Source organism: Globicephala melas, chromosome 3, assembly GCF_963455315.2.
Source record: "Globicephala melas chromosome 3, mGloMel1.2, whole genome shotgun sequence".
In the NCBI taxonomy this organism is placed as follows: domain Eukaryota; kingdom Metazoa; phylum Chordata; class Mammalia; order Artiodactyla; family Delphinidae; genus Globicephala; species Globicephala melas.
The window spans coordinates 48264664-48287472 of record NC_083316.1 but is presented as its reverse complement, the minus strand read 5'-3'; the positions used below and the strand labels follow the sequence as shown (position 1 = coordinate 48287472).

At 44.2% G+C, this 22809-nt stretch overlaps 1 pseudogene; it reads left to right on the top strand.

Annotated features, from left to right (window-relative positions):
• Nucleotides 1-9630: 9630 nt before the first annotated feature.
• Nucleotides 9631-9725, top strand: LOC115848604 (U6 spliceosomal RNA; annotated as a pseudogene).
• Nucleotides 9726-22809: the final 13084 nt, after the last annotated feature.

Below are 22809 nucleotides of genomic sequence, written 5' to 3'. Positions count from 1 at the left end.
CACAGGGGAGGGGTGGGGAAAAATATTTTTATGTGATATTAGTGACTATTGTAGGTTAGTCAGATTTTTTTAAAAGCTGTTTTCTTTTCCCTAATTTCAGCATTTCTTTCATGTGGTTTTATTATTTTCCTGGGAAGAAATTTTTTTTCTTAGTCCAAACCAGTGGTAGGTGACCCAACTTCCTCTAATATTTAAGTCCCCTCTCGAGAGGCTTAAGTTGCCACCAAGCAGGGTGATAAGGGCAAAGGCACATGTGCTTCCCTTGCCAAATGGAACTGCTGGGCTGAAGCAATCTATCCATCTACCAGGAGCTGACCCTGGAGCCGGAGAATGAATACCACCTTCCTGCAGCAGCAGCGAGCGCTCTGGACCTCACGGCCCAAGCCCAGCCCTGGAGCATGAGTCTGCTGGGCCAGGTGCCCAGGTCCAGTCCAGGCCACTGCCCTCCTCCATTCCCCTCTGGCTGCAATCGCTCTGCCTTCTCGCCGGGCTTTGTCCCCGCACACCTCAGCATCTAAACAAGGGCAGATTCAACAGCCAGAGGGAGTTCAAAGGGGTCAACCACCCCATTCGATTGGCGTTCAGCTGAGGCTGCCTCCAGCTTAGCAAGTGGGCTCCCATCCCGCCTTGGACTGACTAAGCAGGGAGGTGGAGGAGTCAGCACTCTGCGGAGGTTGGGAGGTCGGCTTCAGGCAGCCCTGGACTCACAGCAAGAAGGAAAGAGGATATTGATCAGTCAGGTGGGCTGTGAGGAAAGAGCACTGCAGGGAGCTGGCTGTGGACACCTGCTGAGACCACCATCTTAGGACCACCACTGGCTTGCATTCACTGTGACAGTTGTATTCCCTCTTTCCCTCTCTCTGTGTCTTTCTGTCTCTGTCACACACGCACACACATTTTTTTCATAATAAAATAAATAAAGTCATGCAAAGAAAAATGCTGGGCATAAAGAATAGGAAGCCACACATGAAAGTACACACCCTGCACAGGCTCACATTCATCTCCTTCATGCCTTCTTCCGAAATCCTTTCCCCTCTTATATCAAGACGTTACATCCTGGTTTAATCCAACCAGCATGAGCCCCAGGCTCCGTGGCATACTCTGAAGGAATTTTCTCCCTTGTGAAAGTGGCTGCAGTGTTTCACAAGTTGTCCACAGGGCAGTACCAGCTGGGCGGCAGCCCTACTCAAAGCTCTGAATCCCATTCTGCAGGGTCTCTCTCCTGAGGCACCAGAAGCAGCTGGACAGTGCCCTCTCCTCAGAGTTCTGGGTCCCAGCTCTCTGTGATCCCTCCCCCAAGCTGCTGAGGTACGAAGCCAGTGAGGCAGCACTCTTCCACCTGAGGCATGTGTTCCAGCTCCAGTACAGGACCCCTCCTCCAAGCTTCTAGTGCTAATAAGCCCAGCCTCTTGTCTCTGTTTTCCCAGTCCTTGGGGTGGTAGCTGCTTCCTGCAGTTATCTCTGAGATACCTCAGGTTTCCTTTTTGCCCTTTCAGCCTGCTAATACCAGCTTAATTCCCTTTATTAAATTCTCTCTGTTAAAACAACTATGGTGATCAACTTCTTACCTAAATAATGTTTATATAGTCAAAAGACCTTCTGGAGCGTATTAACAGTTTTGGTTTCTTTGGTTAGTTTTACTGTATTTAATTTAAATTAAAGTTCATTGAATATTTTCCAATAATGCCTTAATTTTATAATCATTTTTTAAAAACCTATGGTGGTTTCTGTTTTTCTGGTTGGACTCCAACACAGGAAGAAAGCTATTAGGAAAATACGTGTCAGGTTGAACCTGCTAGTGAAGACAGTTTTCTGGGTAGTTTGATGGAGGATCTATCTTCTCCTTACCTACAAGAAGCTGAAGAGAAGAACTTTCCATCCATCATGTTCATATGATAATCCCTAAGGAACAGTGTTCAAGACCTAATTGGAAGTTACCACCAACTTTCCAAGTTATCTACCATTTCTTATATTCTGAGGGGTTTATGTACAGATGAACAGTGGAGGAACATATGTCTTTTAAAAGGCCAGGGATTCCAGATCTCCTGAAGAAAGAGGGTTTTGGCAAGGGAAAGAAGACCCAACTGAAGAAGAGAATACTGCAAAATGAATACACAGGAGTTAAGCAATCTAACTGTTCATAAAGGCCAAAGGGAGGCCCACCACACTCTAAGTTGGGAGGGGGAGGACCATTAAAACCACAGGTGGTTGCAATAACCACACATTCATTCAGTGCTGAATTTCCAATCTTTATCTCCTTACTTTGGGAGCCATCAGTCTCGGGTGAAAAACGGCACTTGCAGCTAATTGCACCTGCAATTACCTACTTCCGGGTGCAGTTAGCCACTTGAACCTAATTCTGAGTGTGCAAGTGTTTAATTTCATATGTGAGGGGTTGATTCCAGATACAGTTAGTTGTGCCCTCAATCTTTGCACCTGCAACTAACTGTGACTAATAAAACGAGTCTTCATGCAAGTCAGGTTGAAGGCCCATATGGTGGACCCTGTTTGGGGAACCAAGAATTGGATAAGTTGCACTGATAAGACACAAGTTTACTAAAGGGAGCAAAGGGGCAAATTATTAGACCTTGTCATTCTTTGGATCTACGGTCACATTATCCATGTCCCCCTTCTACAGCATGTTCCTCCTGGACCACAGAATATGAAGTCAGCCAGTAAGAAGCCTGGCTTTGCAAAGATAACAGAGCAACTCATGCTGACACTGAGGAATGTCCATAAGGCGTAGGTTATAATTGCATTCCAGCCAATTCTCCATTATTTGGGTCAACTCTGATGAGGTTGTTCAAAAGACTTAGGTAAGAGACATTAACTGAAGCCCTACTATGTGCTAAGTCATACAGCGAATCCAGAGATTAATAGGCATGGCTCCTGCCTTCGATTTCATGTCAGTTCCACAAATATCCTGAGTACTCAAATATTATTGAGTACCTACTACCTGCTTAGCATGTCAAAGTGCTCATGAGCTTACTGGGAAAATGCATTCATTCTGTCTTTCAACAAATATCAATTTATCAAGCCCTCTTGGAATCCACATTCAAGTGGGGAAAACAGATGTTAAATAACTATTTACACAATTAATGTCTTCGTTACAGGGGCTGTGAGAATATACAATTAGGGTCTGCCCTGGGCTGAGAGCTCAAATTAAGCTTCTCCAAAGATTAGATGCTTGAGCTGAGATTTAAAAGATGGCTAGGAGTTACATAGGAAAGGGGCTATGGAGACAGGGCTCCAGGTGAAGGGAATGAAACTGCAAAGGCTCTGAGGCAGGAAGGAACATGACAATATTAAAAAATGGAAAGATGGGCAGAGTGGCTAGAGAAGAGTAAGGATATGAGGCTGTGAGGTTTATGTGATAAGTGAGAGGAGGTTCTTCAAAGTACCCAAAACTGTGCCAGTGAAAGAAATGATAATGGTTCTTACCAGAAAGGAGGACATCATGTGGCCTCTCAATATTAGCCTAGAGGGGATCTTGCTGTGAGATATATGTTTTGTCCCTCTTCCTCCAATCTCACCAATACCTGGACCATGGAAGAGCCAGAAGGGAAATGAGGTAGAGGAAGGATAATATTGCAAATCAACCCCTGCCTCCCAACTGCACGTCCCTGAGCTTAAGCTTATGTAGCTAACTTGGATTTGGAGATGAGCCTGAAGTATGACATTACACTGGACTGGACTTTTAATACTTGAAAATAAAACTCATTTTCAAAATTGAGGCTGTTCTACTCTTGCACTGCTGGTGGGAATGTGAATTGGTACAGCCACTATGGAGAACAGTATGGAGGTTCCTTAAAAAACTACAAATAGAACTACAATATGACCCAGCAATCCCACTACTGGGCATATACCCTGAGAAAACCATAATTCAAAAAGAGTCATGTACCAAAATGTTCACTGCAGCTCTATTTACAATAGCCCAGAGATGGAAGCAACCTAAGTGTCCATCATCAGATGAATGGATAAAGAAGATGTGGCACATATATACAATGGAATATTACTCAGCCATAAAAAGAAACGAAATTGAGTTATTTGTAGTGAGGTGGATGAACCTAGAGTCTGTCATACAGAGTGAAGTCAGAAAGAGAAAGACAAATACCATATGCTAACAAATATATATGGAATCTAAGAAAAAATGTCATGAAGAACGTAGGGGTAAGATGGGAATAAAGACACAGACCTACTAGAGAACGGACTTGAGGATATTGGGAGGGGGAAGGGTAAGCTGTGACAAAGTGAGAGAGTGGCATGGACATACATACACTACCAAACGTAAAATAGATAGCTAGCGAGAAGCAGCCGCACAGCACAGGGAGATCAGCTCGGTGCTTTGTGACCACCTAGAGGGGTGGGATAGGGAGGGTGGGGGGGAAGGAGATGCAGGAGGGAAGAGATATGGAAACATATGTGTATGTATAACTGATTCACTTTGTTATAAAGCAGAAACTAACACACCATTGTAAAGTAATTATACTCCAATAAAGATGTAAAAAAAAAAAAAAATTGAGGCTGTTCTAATTGTTGGAAGTGATCCAGGAAGCTATGGGGTCTGCATGAGATGTCTCTAAAGGATGGGTTAATAGGGATCCACCTGAGAAGATGTGAAGGTTGAATGGGAGAGACATCCAGCCTCTTTGTAACTGCACTCCATTGAGATCTGAGAAGGCAGGGAAGGTTCCATAAAGATAAGAAGGACCGGTAGGCTTTAGTAGGGAGGAGGGTCCAGGCATTTCAGGAGAATGATGAGAACACAGGGGATGGAGTCTGTTCTCTGTTGGATGGGAAGTCTTAAGAAGTTGGTCCTGGCTAGAACGAATGGTCTGAGGTATGAGCAGTAGAGTTGGATTAACATGGGGTAAAGTCATATGGCAGGAAGCCGTGAAGGTGGGCCAATAGGAGTAAGGGGTCTCTAGCATCAAACCTGGCTTCTCCTCCACACTCTTTAACAAGCAGTAAAATGACTTAGTCTAGACCGGGGGCGTTCATATAGGCGACCTCCCTTCCAGGGTTGAAATGAATTTTTCCCCCTTTCTTCTCTGTGTATTGCCCAGTGGGACGGTAAGAAGTTACACTGTGAGGACATTCCCTCCCCATTCCCACCCACTGGCCAGCACCCCTGGGCAAGAAGGCACATATGCCATGCAGGTCTTCAAGGACACAGGGAGAAGGGGAGAGTCCCCTCTTTTCCTCCTTTCTCTCTAGGGCCGATACTGGCTTGATGTTCCCCAGTTCAGCTACTCCTCCCTCAGCACACAGGAAGGCTGTGTTTCCAGCCTCCTTTCCAGTTAGAATAGAGTCATGGATCTGGATTCTAGGCAGGTGGCCAGTGCAGACCTGGCCCCTAAAACATTCAATTCAGCCTTTCACTCATTCTCCCCTCCCAACTCATGAGACTGAAAAGAAAACGACCTCAAGATCCTGGAGACATGTGATGGCAAGAAATCTGCTTTCCTGCTCAGATAGGAGCCATCAGACCCTCATCAGACATGACACAGGCAGGTTATGCTTGGTTAAGCCACTGAGGTGTGGGATTTTTCATCAGTGTAGCACAGCCTGGTCTATTTTGACACGGCTGCCCATGCCCAACCCCAGGGTCCCCGACCCTCATTTCCCTCCCTTCTGAACACTTCCTACAAACCCCCTGGCCTCATGCATTTTCGTGCGGCAAAGTAGTGACAGCTCTAAAGGCGGGGGAAGAAGATCCACGAAGAAAACACTCAGGCAGGGCTTCCCTGGTGGCGCAGTGGTTGAGAGTCTGCCTGCCGATGCAGGGGACATGGGTTCGTGCCCCGGTCCGGGAAGATCCCACATGCCGCGGAGCGGCTGGGCCCGTGAGCCATGGCTGCTGAGCCTGCGCGTCTGGAGCCTGTGCTCTGCAACGGGAGAGGCCACAACAGTGAGAGGCCCGCATACCGCAAGAAACAAACAAACAAACAAACAAAACACTCAGGCCTTTCTCTTCCTGGAGCATGGTATTGCACTGCCACGCCACAGCCTTGGCCCCTCTTCCTGGAATGCTCCTCCTACAGATGTTCACTCAGGTGGCTTCTCCTCAGCTGAAATGACCCCTTCTCAGAAAGGCTAGGGGCACCTGCCCAACTTACCATCCCAGCACTCTGCTTTACTGCCTCAGGGCACTTGTCAATCCATGAAATTATCTTATTTGTGTATTGTCTTTCTCCTAGGATGTCACCTCCATGAGAACAAGGTCTAGGTTTTGTATGGTGTTCCTTTAGTGCCAATAACTAGATGTGGAGAGAATGAATGAATGGGAGGAGATAAATTCTCATTCCAGGTTATCTAGTCTCACCTCCTTTACAAATGAGGAAATGGAGCCTTTTTCCCTAAAAAGAGGAAACAGAGAAGCAGCTAATGCAACTCTACAATGCTAGCTGTTTCTGGAGGGCTGAACTTGGATGTGATTTATTCAAACGAAAACTCTGGGGGAATTGTTTTAGAGGGATCCATAAAACAAATGTCGTTTTCACCTGGAGAATTCACCCAATCTTCTAACCAATTTCAAATACAGTTATTTAATGCAGATTTGACAAACGTGAAATCTCGTACACATAGCCATTCATCATCTGATGTGTGCCTGCCCTGCGCCACAGTCTAAGTTATAGCTTTTTAATGGGGTAAAACATTTCTATAAAATCATCAAAATACCTTAAACCAAAACTGCCTATAAGAAATTGATGAGTTTCAAGCATCGATTCAACCCCTGAAAATGTCAACCTTGCCATTGGCACCGTGGGCACTTCTATTAAAAGCAGCTAAAGAGGTATAATGAATATCTAATGAACCATTTTGTATGTCTATGTGGTTTCTTGAATTGGAAATAAATCAATGAGCCTTACAAAATGCATATTTTAGTGGTATATTCATAAACAATAATCTTGTTTTTCTATCATGACTCGAGTGTCATTCTTTTTTATAACACAACTGAAGTTTTAATGATTTATTTTATGTATACATAACCCAGAGCTTAAAGGGAGAGGGCAACCTAGTGCGTGTTAGATTTTTAAAACATCCTTGTCTATGGAAACTATGTGGATCATAAAGGTAAAACCAAAGCACTCAGGATCTAGTAGAAGACACGGGACGTGTGAATAATAACTAGAAAACAACGCAGAAACTTCCATGAATACAATACCAGGAGGTAGCCTAGACTGAGTGCCGTGGGCTGAGTAAAGGAAAACAGATGGCGTGAATCCTGCTTTGCAGGCACTGTAGCTGAGCCCATGCCAGCCCTCCTGGCCAGCTCAGCCAGAGACAGCAGTCTCATGGGGCTGAAATAAGCTCCCCAGCAAGAGGGTGGTGCGTTCCCCTGAAGACCTCCCCAACAGCCCTGCCAAAGGGTTCAGCTGGTCTGTCCCACCAGCTTCCTCAGCTGGAAATGGGTGAGTTGCTTTCCCTCCCTTTGGCATGGGCTCAAACCCTATGATCCAAAGCTGCCTCTCTATCTCAGCAACGTCCCTTCCAGAGGCCAAATATAACCATCCCTTTCCCGGCTCACAAAACTTCCAGTCAGACGGCTGTCCACAGTGACAGCCGGCCAAAGAGCGTCTCCCCAGCCCAGCCCACAGCCAAAGATAACAGCCACTTGGTGAGTATGGGCTGGAAAATTTTTTCCCCTTTGTTGGGACTTTGTTTGGAGGTATTTTTGTTTTGTCTTTGTTGTGGAAGTAAACGTAGTAACTGAAGAAGTTGCTACCTCAACATCCCACGCTAGACTCATGGGTTTAAATCCAGTTGTGGTGGGTCATGGCCAGAAAGATATTCATCTCTTAAATCTCCCCAGTCACCCATATAAAAGGAGAGTCTAGCAAGCACATCTCCGCCCCACTCTGTCCGGCAGTGCCTCCGGCACAACCATGATCATGCTGGGACCGACCACTAGGATGCCTTTTCTCCGCAGTCTAGCTGGAGTGACTGGAGTGACTGTAAGAGGCTCATCTATCTGCGGGGCTGGGTGGGGTCATTTCCATGTTTAAACCCATGGTGCACCTGGGCAGCAGTTGGGCCTTGGGCCCCAGAGCTGTCAGTTCAGTGCCCTCTGCAAATACTAAAATGACTTCACTTATTAATTTATTTCTTCAAAAGTACACAGTGTTCACTGACCGCAAAGCCCACTCTTGATCTGCTTCCTGACACACAAGGCTCAAGTCAACCAGGCCAACGGCCACATCTTGTTAAATCTTACCTAGCAGGCGACACTAAATGGAACAGTGCTAAAGAGATCCAGGCTGGGAAAGACGATTGTCTACTCCATGCCCTACTTCCAAATGCAATGTATAATGAGCAATTGTGCAAAACTATAACCTTCAATTGTTGGAGCGTCTCTGTACTTTTGTTTTTCAAAGGCAGAATGTTTTCTGGCATGTTGCTACCTGAAGAAAAAAATACTCCCTTAATTTCTACATGTGCGTGCATATCACGCTGATACATCTCATTTCTTGTCATAGTGCCTGCTCTCCCAGGACCAACAAAGAATTTATGCATGTAATGCATTTATCAGCTCTCGTGTGTGTGTGTGTGTGTGTGTGTGTGTGTACATATATATATCCTATGTGCCAGTGTCAAGGATATCTTCTGTATTAACAGAAAGCAAGCAACCTCTTGGGTGTTTCTCCACCATGAAATTAACTTTGCATCTTGTGCATCAAGTGAGTGAAAAGTGATTAACAGGTCCCTGTGCTTTACACAGAACTAAGTACTCATTTATACCGGAAAAGGAGTTGTACTAAGCATTTTATGTTGCATAGTTTCTGAAATTGCTCCCCTCCCTTATTCTTTTCTAAGGAAGGTCTCTATTATTCCAGGGCCATGTAGACAGTAGAGGGAAAATGGCTCCTAAGTTTCAACTTGCTCTATTTAGGTTGCCTTTTCCTTGCTCCCCCCTCGGAATATTTATCATGCTTGTCATCAAGGACGGCTTCTGAGCACCCAGCAGTGCCAAGCGTGGTACCAGCTGTGTGTGTTTGGCAGTCCTCACCTCCACTGCTGTCCACAGGCTACAATTTGGATTTAACCATGGTCATCATTCACACCCTCGTGGCAGCAGCATCTTGGGGTGCTACCAGCCAGATGACAAGCAGCAAGAATGAGGACCAGGGCAGCAGTTGCTATGGGGCAATGTCAGGTGACTGCACCTGGCTAACGTTGCCTTTCTGCTCCAGCCACTTCTCTCCACTCACCTCTCTCATTTGGAAGGCATGTGTGTTTCATTCATGCCATGAGACAATTGCCAGAATGATACAATCTTAGGGGAAGGGATCTCGAAAACATCGAGTTCGACCTGCTCATTTTAAAGATAAGGAAATGGAAGCCCTGAGGGGTAAGTTCCTTGGCCAAGCTCATGCAGGTGGTTATCGGCACAGCAATGGCTGGCATCAAGTAACTGAACCACTTTCTCATGGTCTTTCCACCATACCCATGGCTTTTCAACATTTGTTAGCACAATCCACAGTATGGAATAAATTTTATATCACGACCCACAATATCTACACGTATATACAACTAACACAAAAGTCTCACAAAACAATACCTATCTTTACTATAGGAGATATACGTTGGTATTTTCTATTATATATTCATTTTAAAAGAGTCTGGAGATTGCCTGGCAGCATGTACACTAAAATTGGAACAATACAGGGAAGATTAACATGGCCCCTACACAAGGATAACATGCAAATTTTCCCCATATTTTTTTCACATTTACCAAATGTTCCTTTTCTTTCCAGGGATAACATTTATAGGTACACAGTCAAAATAATTTGCATTTTTTCCTAATTAGATACATCTACTGAATGTCTAGGAAGGTGGGGTTGAATTAGATACAGAGAGGGGTCCCTTCCAGCTTGAACCTGTCCCATGCCTGATCAGTAGCAAGCTTATTGCCTGATCTGCTCTTAATTCTGAAAGGTAGAATGATCTAGCAGAGAGAACACTGGGTCTAGTCCTGGCTCCATTATCTTCCAAGTGTGTGACTTGGGGTGAATTTTCTCTGGGTTCTGCTATCTCAACTGCAAGATCAAGCTGTTGTTAATTGACAGAGTTCTGAGAAGTGAACAAAATAATGCAAATGAATGCAATAAAAGCTCTATTCACAAGACTTGTCCTGGAACAACAATGGTCTTAAATTCTCACATTTCAGAGAAATATGGTGTCTCAAAATATTTCTGGATTCTCATCAAAACACCTGCATAATGTATTATGAATAAATTTGGTGGAATAAAGACAAACTAAACCCTGGAACTGACTCATTTTCAAATGTCTTTGCAGGTGTTAGAGAGGAGGGGTTGACCCTAAATCTTGAAGATGTTCAGCCTCAGAAAAGCAGAAGTCATTGAGGTCAAAGATGACCCTATGCTCTTGAAAGGAAAAGGTGATCGGTCGCAAATTGAAAAACACAATCAAGAAAGGTTACTATTAATGAGTATGAAGAGGAAGAATTGAATGACGTGTTGTAAAACGTTCAGATGTAATGGCCAAGCTGAAGGCTGGTGGGACAAGTGAAAAGAAAGAGTTTTAGGCGTACTCAATGCTGCCTCAATTGCTTTTGAAGAAGGCATCTTTCTAGGAGGTGGTTAGGCTTGGGTTCAGTGTATTCCAGCTTTGGACTCACCAAATCCAATAAAAGTTTTAAAAACCGATATACAAATTATTTTTGAAAATATTCAAAATGCCTGCAATGACCTTGCCAAGCGTGACAGTTAGAAGGATCCTTGACAGCTGAGAACATCAGACAAAGCCGTTCAGAAGCTGGCTGTGATGCTCTGCTTGGAGAGATGGCTAGGGTAGAAAAAAGCATCACCGGCACTACTAGGGTACTAAGGGCTGCTTCCTGGCTGCTACTGCTGTGTGAAACAGAGCAGGAGCTGGAACAGAGATCCTGAAGAGGAGGAGGACCTTGGCGTGGGCAGAGTGGGTGGAGGTGATGTGGAGGCGGCATGTTCTCATTCCTGAAATAGTGCATTATCACCCTTAGTGAACTGTGACAGGAAGCTCGGAGCGGTGCTTCTCACCAATAACCCAGAGAAATCACTTGAAAAAAACGACCAAAGAAAAGGTTATGGGTTTCAGTTGGGGGTTTCAGTTGACGAAGTGCATGATGGCTTACGGCTGTCACTGTGCACGGCCACAGATAACATGTTTTGTGTTTTTGAATAAAAAGACATTTGTATGTTCTTTAAAAAAAAAAAAAGCCAGCTATGCTTACAAAATTTATTCCACGACCCACCAAATAGAGCATTTGAAATCAGCACACCCGCGATGGGGAAGGGTGAGCCTTGAGCGTGGGCGATGCTCCCTCTTTCCCCACAGGCTCACCTCCAGCCTTGTCTCACTTTCTCCTCCAACACCTACTCCTATTGCACCCCTCATTCCAGAGTGTTTCCAGTGCCCTCTGGAACCCCTGCTCCTCGGTGAGAAACTCCCCCTTGACTTCAGCCTGGGGGTGAGGAACATTCCTTTCTCTTCCTGTTTCCTTTGGAGCCTGGCTCTCTCACCCATGCACTGCCCATCCCACTCCACTCCTCCCAGACTCCCAGGGACTGGAGACGGAGGATCTGTGTCCTCCTTACCCCTCAGAGACACCATTACTCTTCTGTCTTCACGTAAACCCCTCCTTCTCTCCTCACGTCACCTGTTTACCCACTACTATCCCCAAACCTCCCACTGGCCTCTTGGTGGCTCACCACCTTCTTTTCTATCCTAGAGCTTACCATCAACTCGGGCACTTTAAAATCCATGTGGACAACACATGCAGTGTGCTGCCCCCTGTCATTCCCTCCCTCCCCTGGTTACAAATTTGACTTTGGAATCACCTAGCATTGTCCCACCTAAAGTATCCTCCATCTTCCATCCCCCATTCTGTCCATTTTTCCCCATTCTCTCAGCTCCCTTGTGGTTTGGCTTCCTTCCCCTTCCAGCCTAGACTCTAGGGTCCAGTGCTTCAACCACTCTTTTGACAATACTCTAAACCAGTGGTCACAAATTTATTTCAAAATGCACAACCAACAGTGAAACAAGGAAAATAATCAGGCACATATCTCTGACATTCACTCATTCATTCATTCATAAATTACATACATTTTACTATTAAATCAACATTTTCTTCCATTTTAAAACATACCACAAAAATATAAGGGCGTAAACAGCCAGTATAGTAAAAGCTTCAGTATTCTCTGCCCATTCCTAGTGGATCATCTCACACAACCCCTGGAGGAAAGCACACCCCAGTCTGAGAACCACAGCCCTAATCCCCATGCCCTCCACTCTCTCTTCCCTCTGTCGCAGCCACCCTGAGAAACCAGCCCTGAACCCATCTAGCCACGGGCGTCCCGTTCTCTGCCAGGTGGCTGCATGACGCTGGGGCACCGGCTGGGTCCCAGGGAGCCTCTGTGGACTTACCCTTCTGCTCAAGGCAATGTCACTGAAAGTCTCAAGAGGTAAAGTCAAGCGTATTGGCAAGAAAACTTCCTTTCCCTCGGTATCACCAGCACCGAGGACAGTGCCTGGCACCTGCCTGCGATCCCCAGTGTTTGCTGCACTGCACTGTGCACACAGGTGGCATTTCCATCACTCTGGCAACATGGTTGTAAAGGCATGAAGAGCACACAGAGAAAAGCCCAACAGGTCATGGGTTCCAGCTGGGCACAGGCTTGGTTCTGAAGCTGTATGAGGGTCACTTGCCCCCAAAGCACAGGTCTGCCCACCATGACCCAACAATAGACCAGGCCTTCAGAAGCCAGACACACCACAGCTGAGCGAGCTCTAATTAGGCCACGTGTGACTGAAGCAGTTTGACTAAAGCCTACCTCACACCTTGACTGTTCCAGGGGGTTGCTATGGAGGCAGGAACTAGGGCCCCTCCAGACAATCTCTTTACCCACATGCTTGGAGCAGCCTGGGCTCAGGGCACCTCCATTTCCTTCAGAGGACCCCTCACAGAAGGATTCCTAGGCTATCACACAGAAGATGTGGGCAAGAAAGGGACAAATCTTAAAGGAGCAATACCAATGGGGACTGAAGCACTGCTGTCAGAATAAGCACTTAGGAGAGGTGATGTTGAGAGCCAAGGAGATGTGCTGGTGGGCAAACTTGCCTCTTTGGCCAGGAAGGAATCTTTTGCACTCTCTTCCCCTCCCCCACCCCCTTCTCACCACCTGGAGACGCATCCCCAGGTAAGCAGTGTCTGTAGAAGGACACACGACAGCTACAGCACTTTCTCAGGAAGGTAAAGATGACTCAGAAAATATACCCTCACCTCCTGTCAGTTCTTTTATCTTCTCTTTCTCCCCTTCCCAGTCCAGCGTTTCATAACCAGTGGTCCATGGACATGACCCCTGCATCAGAGTCATTACAGGCCTACTTAAAATGCAGATTCTTGGGCCTCAGACAGATTAAATCAGAAACTTTGAAACTGGAGTCAGGAAATCTGCATTTAAACATTGTTTTGCCTCTTAAAGTTCGGGAACTGCTGAAAAACAGTCACTTCTCCTCTGTTCATCCCAACTACACCTTGTTAATCCACAGCCACTCTCCACCTCACCACCATTCCCTTCTGCCCCTCCACTCCTCAGGCATTCACAGTGAAGCCAGCTGGGACTCAGATGGAAGGACCTGGGCGGGAATGAGACCCCTTGTGCTCTCACCTTCCTGTGCTGACCATGAGCGCCTCCCTTACTGCGCTTTATTTTCATCGACAGCATCTCCTCACAGGGTTCCTAGAGGCCCCACTTAAATTAACCTGGTCTACTTGTCCCAAATGAATACTGGGCAAGCTGGGGACTTAGTACACTGAACTAAAATAACGTCACCAGGAGGAAACCGAGTAGATCAGGGAGCTGAAATTTGGCCTAATGTTGATCAATTTTTGGCCCAAACCACCATCTACTAATAGGTCTCTGGTAATAGGCTTGCAAAGATGGAAATGTTAATCAATGCTAAACAAGAGTTACAAATAATAAAGACATGTGCCATCTACTCACCTCCAGGGGATGGGGTGTGAACTTGAGATAACTATGACCACGAAGCGCTTGAAACCCAGAGAAAATTCTCTGAACCATTCTTTCGCTCACAGAATTTCCGTGGCACCAGTCCCCATGCAGCTCTGACAAGTGAGCTATTTTCGTACGTGAACAAGTAGCGTTATTGTTATCTGTGCTCTGAATCAAGGATAAAAAGGTGAGGTGAGAGGGAGAGAGAGGGTGTGAGAGAGAAGATGTGGAGGTGAGACGCAGAAATACAGAAACGCAGGAAGGATGTCAGAAACCAAAAGAAAAGGAGCCAGGTGTTCCTCGCAGAGAGGAAGGAGCCAGCTAGGCAGTCTGAGACTCCAAAGCACCAGGTGATTCCTCAGCAACCACAGGAACAGTCTCTCCTTCTGGGCTCACAGGATTCTGGAGCAGCTGAGGATGACATATGCAAAGGGCTTTGTAAATGGCAAAGTGCTACCTATTCAGGGTGCTAGCTCCCTTTGTGTGACCAAGGAGCTACTGCCCCTTTCCAACAGCCCTGCCCAAAGACTTGGGACACCACAGACCAAAAGGAAGCTTAACCAGCTAACATTTTTCCATTGGGAGATGCTGGTCTTACTATTCTGGCACCAGATTACCTAGGGACGGTAATGAGGGTGCTATTTTAGCAAGAAACTGAAAACTGAGAAGAAAATATGCCCTCAGAACATGCTGAATACCTATTGTAACACGCCACCCCACCAAGAGTCCATGTTCTACCTATGTTTTAATGTATTTATTTCTTTTGAGACCAGCAGGGCTTGAGCCACAGCTTCCTGCATTCTGCCTCGTCAGCATGAAAAGATTTGCTGCCGTAGGCCCCTTCAGCTCCCTCTGGGGCTCTCCTTCTCCTCGGAGGCTGACTAAGATGAGAAGCTTACCCCACAAGGTAATGAAGAGACAGTTTTCAGTTCTGACTCACCCCTTGGGCTTCCTGAGTCAGCTAATGAGGCAGCTTTGCCGTGTGGTGTGCTTGCCACCAAGACCTGACCACTAGAGGGAGCCAGAGAGCAACAAGGGCCCAACTCTTCCCCGGAAAGAGCCAAATCCCCGGCACACCTACTCCCTCCTCCAGCCCAGAAACGGTGAGGCTTCATAGCATTTGTGGATCCACTGAAACAAACATGTCACCTTTATTGCACAGTTCCTTGGTCAACTCTTATTTTCCTCTTTCTCAAGGCTGGGTGGAAAACAAAACAATTAATTTAAAAAGCAGCACATGAGAACCTAAACATTATTTATGTCTCTAATTATCTCATTCTAGTGGGTATTTCAGTCCCTGTCTGGTCAGGACATTAATTATCTTCATAACTACAGCAAAAGTTAAATAACAAGCACCCACGGCTACGGCACTACTGTAATGTGCAAGCTTAAATGAACTTATAAATTTTATTAATGGATGCTTTATACAACTCCATATATTATAAATCAAACAAGAAACCTATTTCTATCTTTTAAGGATACGGTGAAAAAGCTTTAACATTATTGAGGGTAATTTTTATTAAGTTTAAAACTCCCTTTTTTTTTTCAGTAATGAGACTGTTATGAGGATAATTTAATCTAGTTTGTCATGAGGCACCCCAGCTTGTTAAATAAGTTAATAAATGACTTTGCATTAATCAAAGTGACAAAGCTATGAGGAGCTGGGGATGGGAGACAATTCTGGTGATAGTATTAATTAGTATTTAATTAGAAACTTAGGGCCCATAAATTTAAAAAAAAATCATGGTAGAGACATTTATGCAAATTGCTTGGAGCCTGCAGTGGAGTTAGCTTTGCTTTAAAGAAACATGATTTTTTTTCCTAGCACGCTGTACACAGCAGCACTGTGGCCACATCACATGGCTTAAACGAGCTCTTCTTTTGTTTCCAATTTGTTCCAATTACAGGCCTGTAAATTCAAATCATTCTTTTGACTGTGTTGATTGAAATGTAGCGTTTCCACAATTTCTACTGGGAGTTCTTTTTTTTTTAATAAAAAGAGAGAAATGTTTTAGAGAAATAAGGAGTTTCAGATTTTTTTTTCTGCTGTTTTAATTAAGATGTGTGTCACTATTTTCTAAGAACAATTGTGGATTCCATTTGATACACAAACAATGCCTCCTTTTTAATCCTGGTGAGCTGCAACTGGGTTTTGTTATGTGATATTATATTGGAGACTGCATGGACTCAACTACCATCATTTTTATTAGAATCATGGCACTCCTCACTTTTCTCGCAATCACATGCTTCGATAGTGGGCAATTTCTGATGGTCCCAAAAAGATAGTAACCATTTGGTTCTGAACGTCACTGCTTTCCTAAGGTACACATCCTCTTTTTCAGACTTTATTATTTGTTGCATTTATTCAACAAAGGCTATCCACAGTAAAAATGCTTTTGCTATTCAACAGTCTATTTCTGTCATGGTTCATTTATGTGTGAGCATGACAGACTGAAACCCGTATTATCCACAGCTGACAAGTGTCAGGCCGACAGTTCAATCAGCCCTTCCTTAAGATGATGCCCAGGGCCCTGTGTTTGAAGTAGGACAATAAAGCAGGCAACACAATCAGGGTCAAACTGATCCAATCCCTGTATATAAAGGGGATTCTGCCTAATAACACAGTGCGATTTTTTTCCCCTCTCCAAACACATTAGTCCTTAAACAGTGACTTGGCCCTTAAGAAAATCTGTGACTGACATGAAAATGCTGAAGTTTTAACATGGCTGGTTTATCCATAACCTCATGGGGCTGCTGCTTTGTGCAGACTGGTTTTGTCAAAGTCAGAAAAATAATGTATTCAGTGTCTGATCATTTTTAGGGAGTTATTTGAATGGGATTTTAAGTCAGACATCCTGATGTTGACAAAGGGATCATTTTCTTGTCCTTTTGTTTTACATTTGCATCGGCTGATAAAATTAAATCTCTGAAATGCATACAAAAGTGAGCTCCCTTCAGCAACACTCCACCAGAGTTTCTTGGAAGGAAGCAGGGTTTCTTGGTGTTTCTTGATATTAGGTCTCTCTAGAATACAGACTAGAATGCAAACATATCTTCAAAATTAGTGCTCCCTCAGCTTGGGCAACACTTCAACTCAAACATGTATGAAAGCATTTCACTGCAAATCCTACCAACCAACAGCAGAACCAAAGTTGATCAAATGCTAATAGTCTGCAGTGGGCTCCTTGGAGGGACCAGGAGACTGTTATCTTTGCTCTTCTTCAGACTTCAAACCACCGCCGATGATGGCAGGCATGGAAGTCCTGCTCACCTATTTGATAGGTGCCTTTCATAAGGAGGAAGCTAAAGACCCTCTGAAAGCTTCATGAAACTTTCGTCCCAGAAGGTACCACAGAGAACATCAAATGCAACCTCCAGGCTTTATGCATGAGGGAGGCTCAGAGACATTTGCGACTGCCAGTGTCAAGGAGCTTGCAAACGGCAATGGAAGGGCAAAATTAACAACAATAACAGAATCCTCTGCACTTTGCTTCTCTTTATCTGTCATTACTGGGCAGACCCAAGTTAGTGCAGGAGGGTCTGCCGAAAAGCAGAATTCCAAAATCAGAGAGTGAGTAATGGTGCCTGGGGCTACCAAACAAGACCTCATATCGATTCCCTTCTTGGACAGTTCTGGAAGTTCTAAGTAATATATTCTTTGTGTGCTTGTTACTCTCCAAGTACACTGTCCTGTCCCAGTCCATCCATGTAGCCACATTTGCTGCCCCGCTCTGGCCCTGCAGACCACATCACCTAGGCTCTCTTGGTGGCTAGAGACCAGGCGGAGGCGCTGACAACAGTCAGTCAAAGGGTGGGAGGAGGCCAGAGTGTGCCTTCCTTCCGCACTCCCTGCTTGATTCCCCACCTCTGAAGGAACGGACCCCTCCCGCACCCCTGCTTCCACCAAGCCCCTCCTCCAGGGCTCCCGCTGTCAAGGGTCCAACCTGTTGGTTTTCTTCTCTTTGCCCTTTAGTCCTAGGGGCTAAGAGTTTGCCACTGTGGCTAATCTCTTGGTATCTCCACGTCTCCTGTTTGTTCACCTAATGCTGCCCATGCTTCTGAACACAGCCCTTTAAAAAGTCACCACTGGAACCATCTCAGGCGAATTCTGTTTTCTCCTGGGACCCTGACGGATAGGTTGAATTCCTTAGCTTCCACCTGGTCTTCCTACTTCTAGTCCAGTAGTTCTTAACATATTTTGTAACCTCATAGAGAATCTAATGAAAGATAAGAGCGCTCTCCCCAGAAAAAATTCACTTACACATATATGCTCAAAATTTTGTGTGCAGTTGTAAAGTATTCCCAGACTCCTTAAAGGCTATCTACAAATCTTCCAGGCAGTCCATAGAAACTCCAATCTATTCTCTCCACCTCTGGTAAGTGAACCTTCCTAAAATACCCATTTCTTCCATTTGATCATACTCATGTTCTCCTCAAAAACCTCTAGGGGTACCCTACTAACCACCGTAAAGCATGAAGTCCAGAATCCTCAGCAAAGCACTACAGGCTCAGGCCGACAAGCTAGCAGCGTGCTTGAGCCACTTCTTACCAGCTCACAAGAGACAGAGACGGTTATATTCTCAAAGCCAGTTGTTAAACGCAGCATTATTCAAAATGAGATTACATAAGTTTACAATTAAATGTCTTTATTAAAAGCCAAGGTAATAAAAATAAATACTCAAAATGTGTTGCTTTCTAATTATCTTACTACTATCTATGCTCTTGAAGTTGTCTATCGCATCTGAATGGTGGAAACACTACATAATGATGTACCATTTTGCAACTCTTCCCAGCTCTGTGATGGCTTATGGAATATTTACACCACAGAAGTTAGCAAACACTTCACATCAGGGCTTGATTTACTATGTTGATTGTCTAGATCAGGGGTTGGCAAACTGTAACACACAGGCCAAATCTGGCCTACAGTCTGTTTTTGTATGATCCACGTGTTTTTACATTTTTAAAGGATTGTTTTTGTTACAATCTTTAATGAAATAATTTATTTGGGCAATGGTAGTTAAAACATTTAGATGAGAAGCTGATAGGGAATTTTACAACTAATGGATCAGACTTATAATACCTAAACTCACCTGTCAATTTCAACATCACTAGAAGTGGAAAAACCAGATGTTAGTGTCACCTGATGTGATACAATTTGGAAGTACACAACACCATCTATGACATTCTTGTCCCCAAATAAACCTGCATCGAATAGAACCTCTAGATACATCTGCCAATTTACAGGAAATATATGGAATAAAGAAATATGTTAAACAACACCTCAAGAGTGCAACTGGCTGGGTCCATAATATAAAACATTTTATAGAAAAATTACTTTATTTCTTTAGCCCATAAATAGCAGGTAAAAAATAAGATGGATAACTGTTAAATGAAAAAAATTTTACAAGACATAGTCCACCAAATGAAATAGAGGTTCCTTATTTTGATTCTAATTTGGAAAAGAAAACAACTGTTAAAAGTAACCTTTTCACAGCAGAAACTAACACAACACTGTAAATCAACTATACTTCAACAAAAAAATAAAATTTCTTAAAAATAACTTTTTTAAGAAAATTGAGAAAAATTCAATATAGAATTAGTATTGGGTAACTAATAAATAATTATTAATTTTATTAAGCATGATAATGGTATTTCATAACCATTAGAAATACATACAGAAGTATTTGCAGAAGAAATGACAGCCTGTTTTTTTTAATAGATTTTTATTGGAGTATAATTGCTTCACAATACTGTGTTAGTTTCTGTTGTACAACAAAGTAAATCAGCCATATGCATACATACATCCCCATATCCCCTCCCTCTTGAGCCTCCCTCCCACCCTCCCTATCCAACCCCTCTAGGTCATCACAAAGCACCAAGCTGATCTCCCTGTGCTACGCAGCCGCTTCCCACTAGCTATTTTACATTTGGTAGTGTATATATGTCCATGCCACTCTCTCACTTCGTCCCAGCTTACCCTTCCCCGTCCCCGTGTCCTCAAGTCCATTCTCTACGTCTGTGTCTTTATTCCTGTCCTGCCCCTAGGTTCTTCAGAACCTTTATTTTTTTTTTTAGATTCCATATATATGTGTTAGCATATGGTATTTGTTTTTCTCTTTCTGACTTACTTCACTCTGTTTGACAGACTCTAGGTCCATCCACCTCACTACAAATAACTCAATTTCGTTTCTTTTTATGGCTGAGTAATATTCCATTGTATATATGTGCCACATCTTATTTACCCATTCATCTGTTGATGGACACTTAGGTTGTTTCCATCTCCTGGCTATTGTAAATAGAGCAGCAATGAACATTGTGGTACATGACTCTTTTTGAATTATGGTTTTCTCAGGGTATATGCCCAGTAGTGGGATTGCTGGGTCATATGGTAGTTCTATTTTTAGTTTTTTAAGGAACCTCCATACTGTTTTCCATAGTGGTTGTATCAACTTACATTCCCACCAATAGTGTGTGAGGGTCCCTAAAGGATTGCTTGTTAAAAACTAATTAATTTCGGCTTCCCTGGTGGTGCAGTGGTTGGGAGTCTGCCTGCTGATGCAGGGGACATGGCTTCGTGCCCCGGTCCGGGAAGATCCCACATGCCACGAAGCGGCTGGGCCCGTGAGCCATGGCCACTGAGCCTGCGCGTCCGGAGCCTGTGCTCCGCAATGGGAGAGGCCACGACAGTGAGAGGCCCGTGTATCGCAAAAAAAAAAAAAAAAAAAAAAAAAAGTGACAGTCCTTAAAAAAGAAAGAAAAAAAACCTAATTAATTCATTTAAAAAAGCAGAGGAGAAGGAAGAGACTGTTTGTGGTCTGCAAAGTGTAAAATATTTACTATCTGGCTCTTGCCTGGAAACCTTTGCCAACCCCTGGTCTGGACCTAAGAAAGTGATGGATAAGATGTTAATAATGCAAATTAAACTTAAAAGTGTATCCTGCCTATAATCATTACACTGTGAATGGCACAGAAAATTGAGGAAATATTCTTCCAGGATTTGAAAGCTACGACCCATCGGCCAAGAGGTCTTTCACATCACACAAGTGAAGCTCCAACATACAGCTTCATTGTTTCACGTTCATCTTATTTGTTAATGTAAACAAAATATCAACACACATTCATGTTGGAACCATACTCGTGAGCCAGTGGCTGAATTTGGATGGTAACCAAGCGTTCATTGGCAGTCTGATTTTTTAACATCACAATTGAATCAAAGCCATAGGTTAACTACAGACAAAAGAGTTCAGAAAAACAAAAAGAAAAAACAAGAAAAAGAAACAAGGAGAACAAAAGCCAGGAAAGCATTATCTGAGAATCAAGGGACTGAAGCTCATTCTGTAATAAAGAGTATTGTATGTTTTAGTAGCATGTCTAAGTTGTAGGCTATACGTCATTTACATCAGTAAAATTTATAATAAATTTCTGTACATATATATACATGAGTATTTTCTTCTAGAAAGCCAGTTATTAAACTTTTACCAGCACACCCTCGACCCCACCCCCCAGAGTCTGATTTATCTGGTCTGGACAATGGCCTTGGCACTGGGATTTTTAAAACTACCCCTAAGTTATTCCGATGCATAGCCAGTATTGAGAATGACTGGCTTAGGGGAACCGGCAGGATCCCCTTAAGATTTTGTTCTCTTTGGTCAGGAAGTCCACTTGAATCTGACCAAGGAGGCACTGGGAGTGAGCATGACGGGGATGTTCTGGGGTGAGGAGGGTGGGAGGTTCCTCCAGGAACTGGACACGCATCACTGGGCTGACTTGTTTTCCAGTTTCTCAGAACAAAATTGTCCTGGAGCAGCATACTCACAGTCTCCTAGACATGCCACTATTACTTCCTCTCCCGAAGTTATTCTCACTATAATTCTACCAAAGGTCCCCTTTCCTCTCCTGTCTCCACCTTAATCTTACCATCCCGCACATGCCAGCTTAGATATCCTCCCTCCTCTCAGAACTTCCCCAGGTGTGACAGACTTGCTCATTTCCCACTCCAGAATCCACTCACTCCTTACTAACAAAACCCCGATGTATTAGGGACAGCGCTGTGTCCAGTTAAATAGTGTTTCCAGGCCTCCCTTGTAGCCAAAGTGGCCAGCGTGACACAGTTTAGCTAATGAGACCTAAGCTGAAGACTGACAAGCGTTGGGGGCAGAGTTTGTGCTCTCTTGAGAGAACTGCCGGACTCAGCTGGGTCAGACCCCTCCCCTTGCCTTCTCCAGAAGTCATTTTCAGAGTGTGAGGCAACCAGCCATCGGCAAAGGATGGAAGAGGAGAAAAACAACGGAGCCGCAGCACCAGTCCCTGACTGCTTGCCTTTGGAAGTCTTGTTCTGTGAGAAACATAATTCCCGAATTGTTCAAGCCCCTCCTAGGGGGATATTCTGGGGTTGCAACCAGACCAAATGCCAGTCCAGCAATCCCACAGTGAGTGCTCCTCCTGTGAGCCTGTACAACTGCAGATTTGCTCTGCACCACCCATAGCAGCAATCTCCAATGGGTAAATGGGCCAGCGCCCAGATATTTAACTATAAATCAGTTGTTTGAAATGTGCATGCACTTTCCCTGTAAGAATGAGCTATCCTAGAAAATCCAGAACAAACGTTGGCAGTAGTATGCCAGCTCCTGGAATAATCAAGGTGATCAGAAACAAGATTCAGGCAGAGTTAGGCTCACAGAGCTTCATAAAGAGGTTAGGTCTCCAACAGTGATTTGTAAATAGGAAGGAAATAGAGAGGAATGATTCCCAAAGATTTGGCTTTTGCCCAGAACTTATTTTTGAGGCAGAA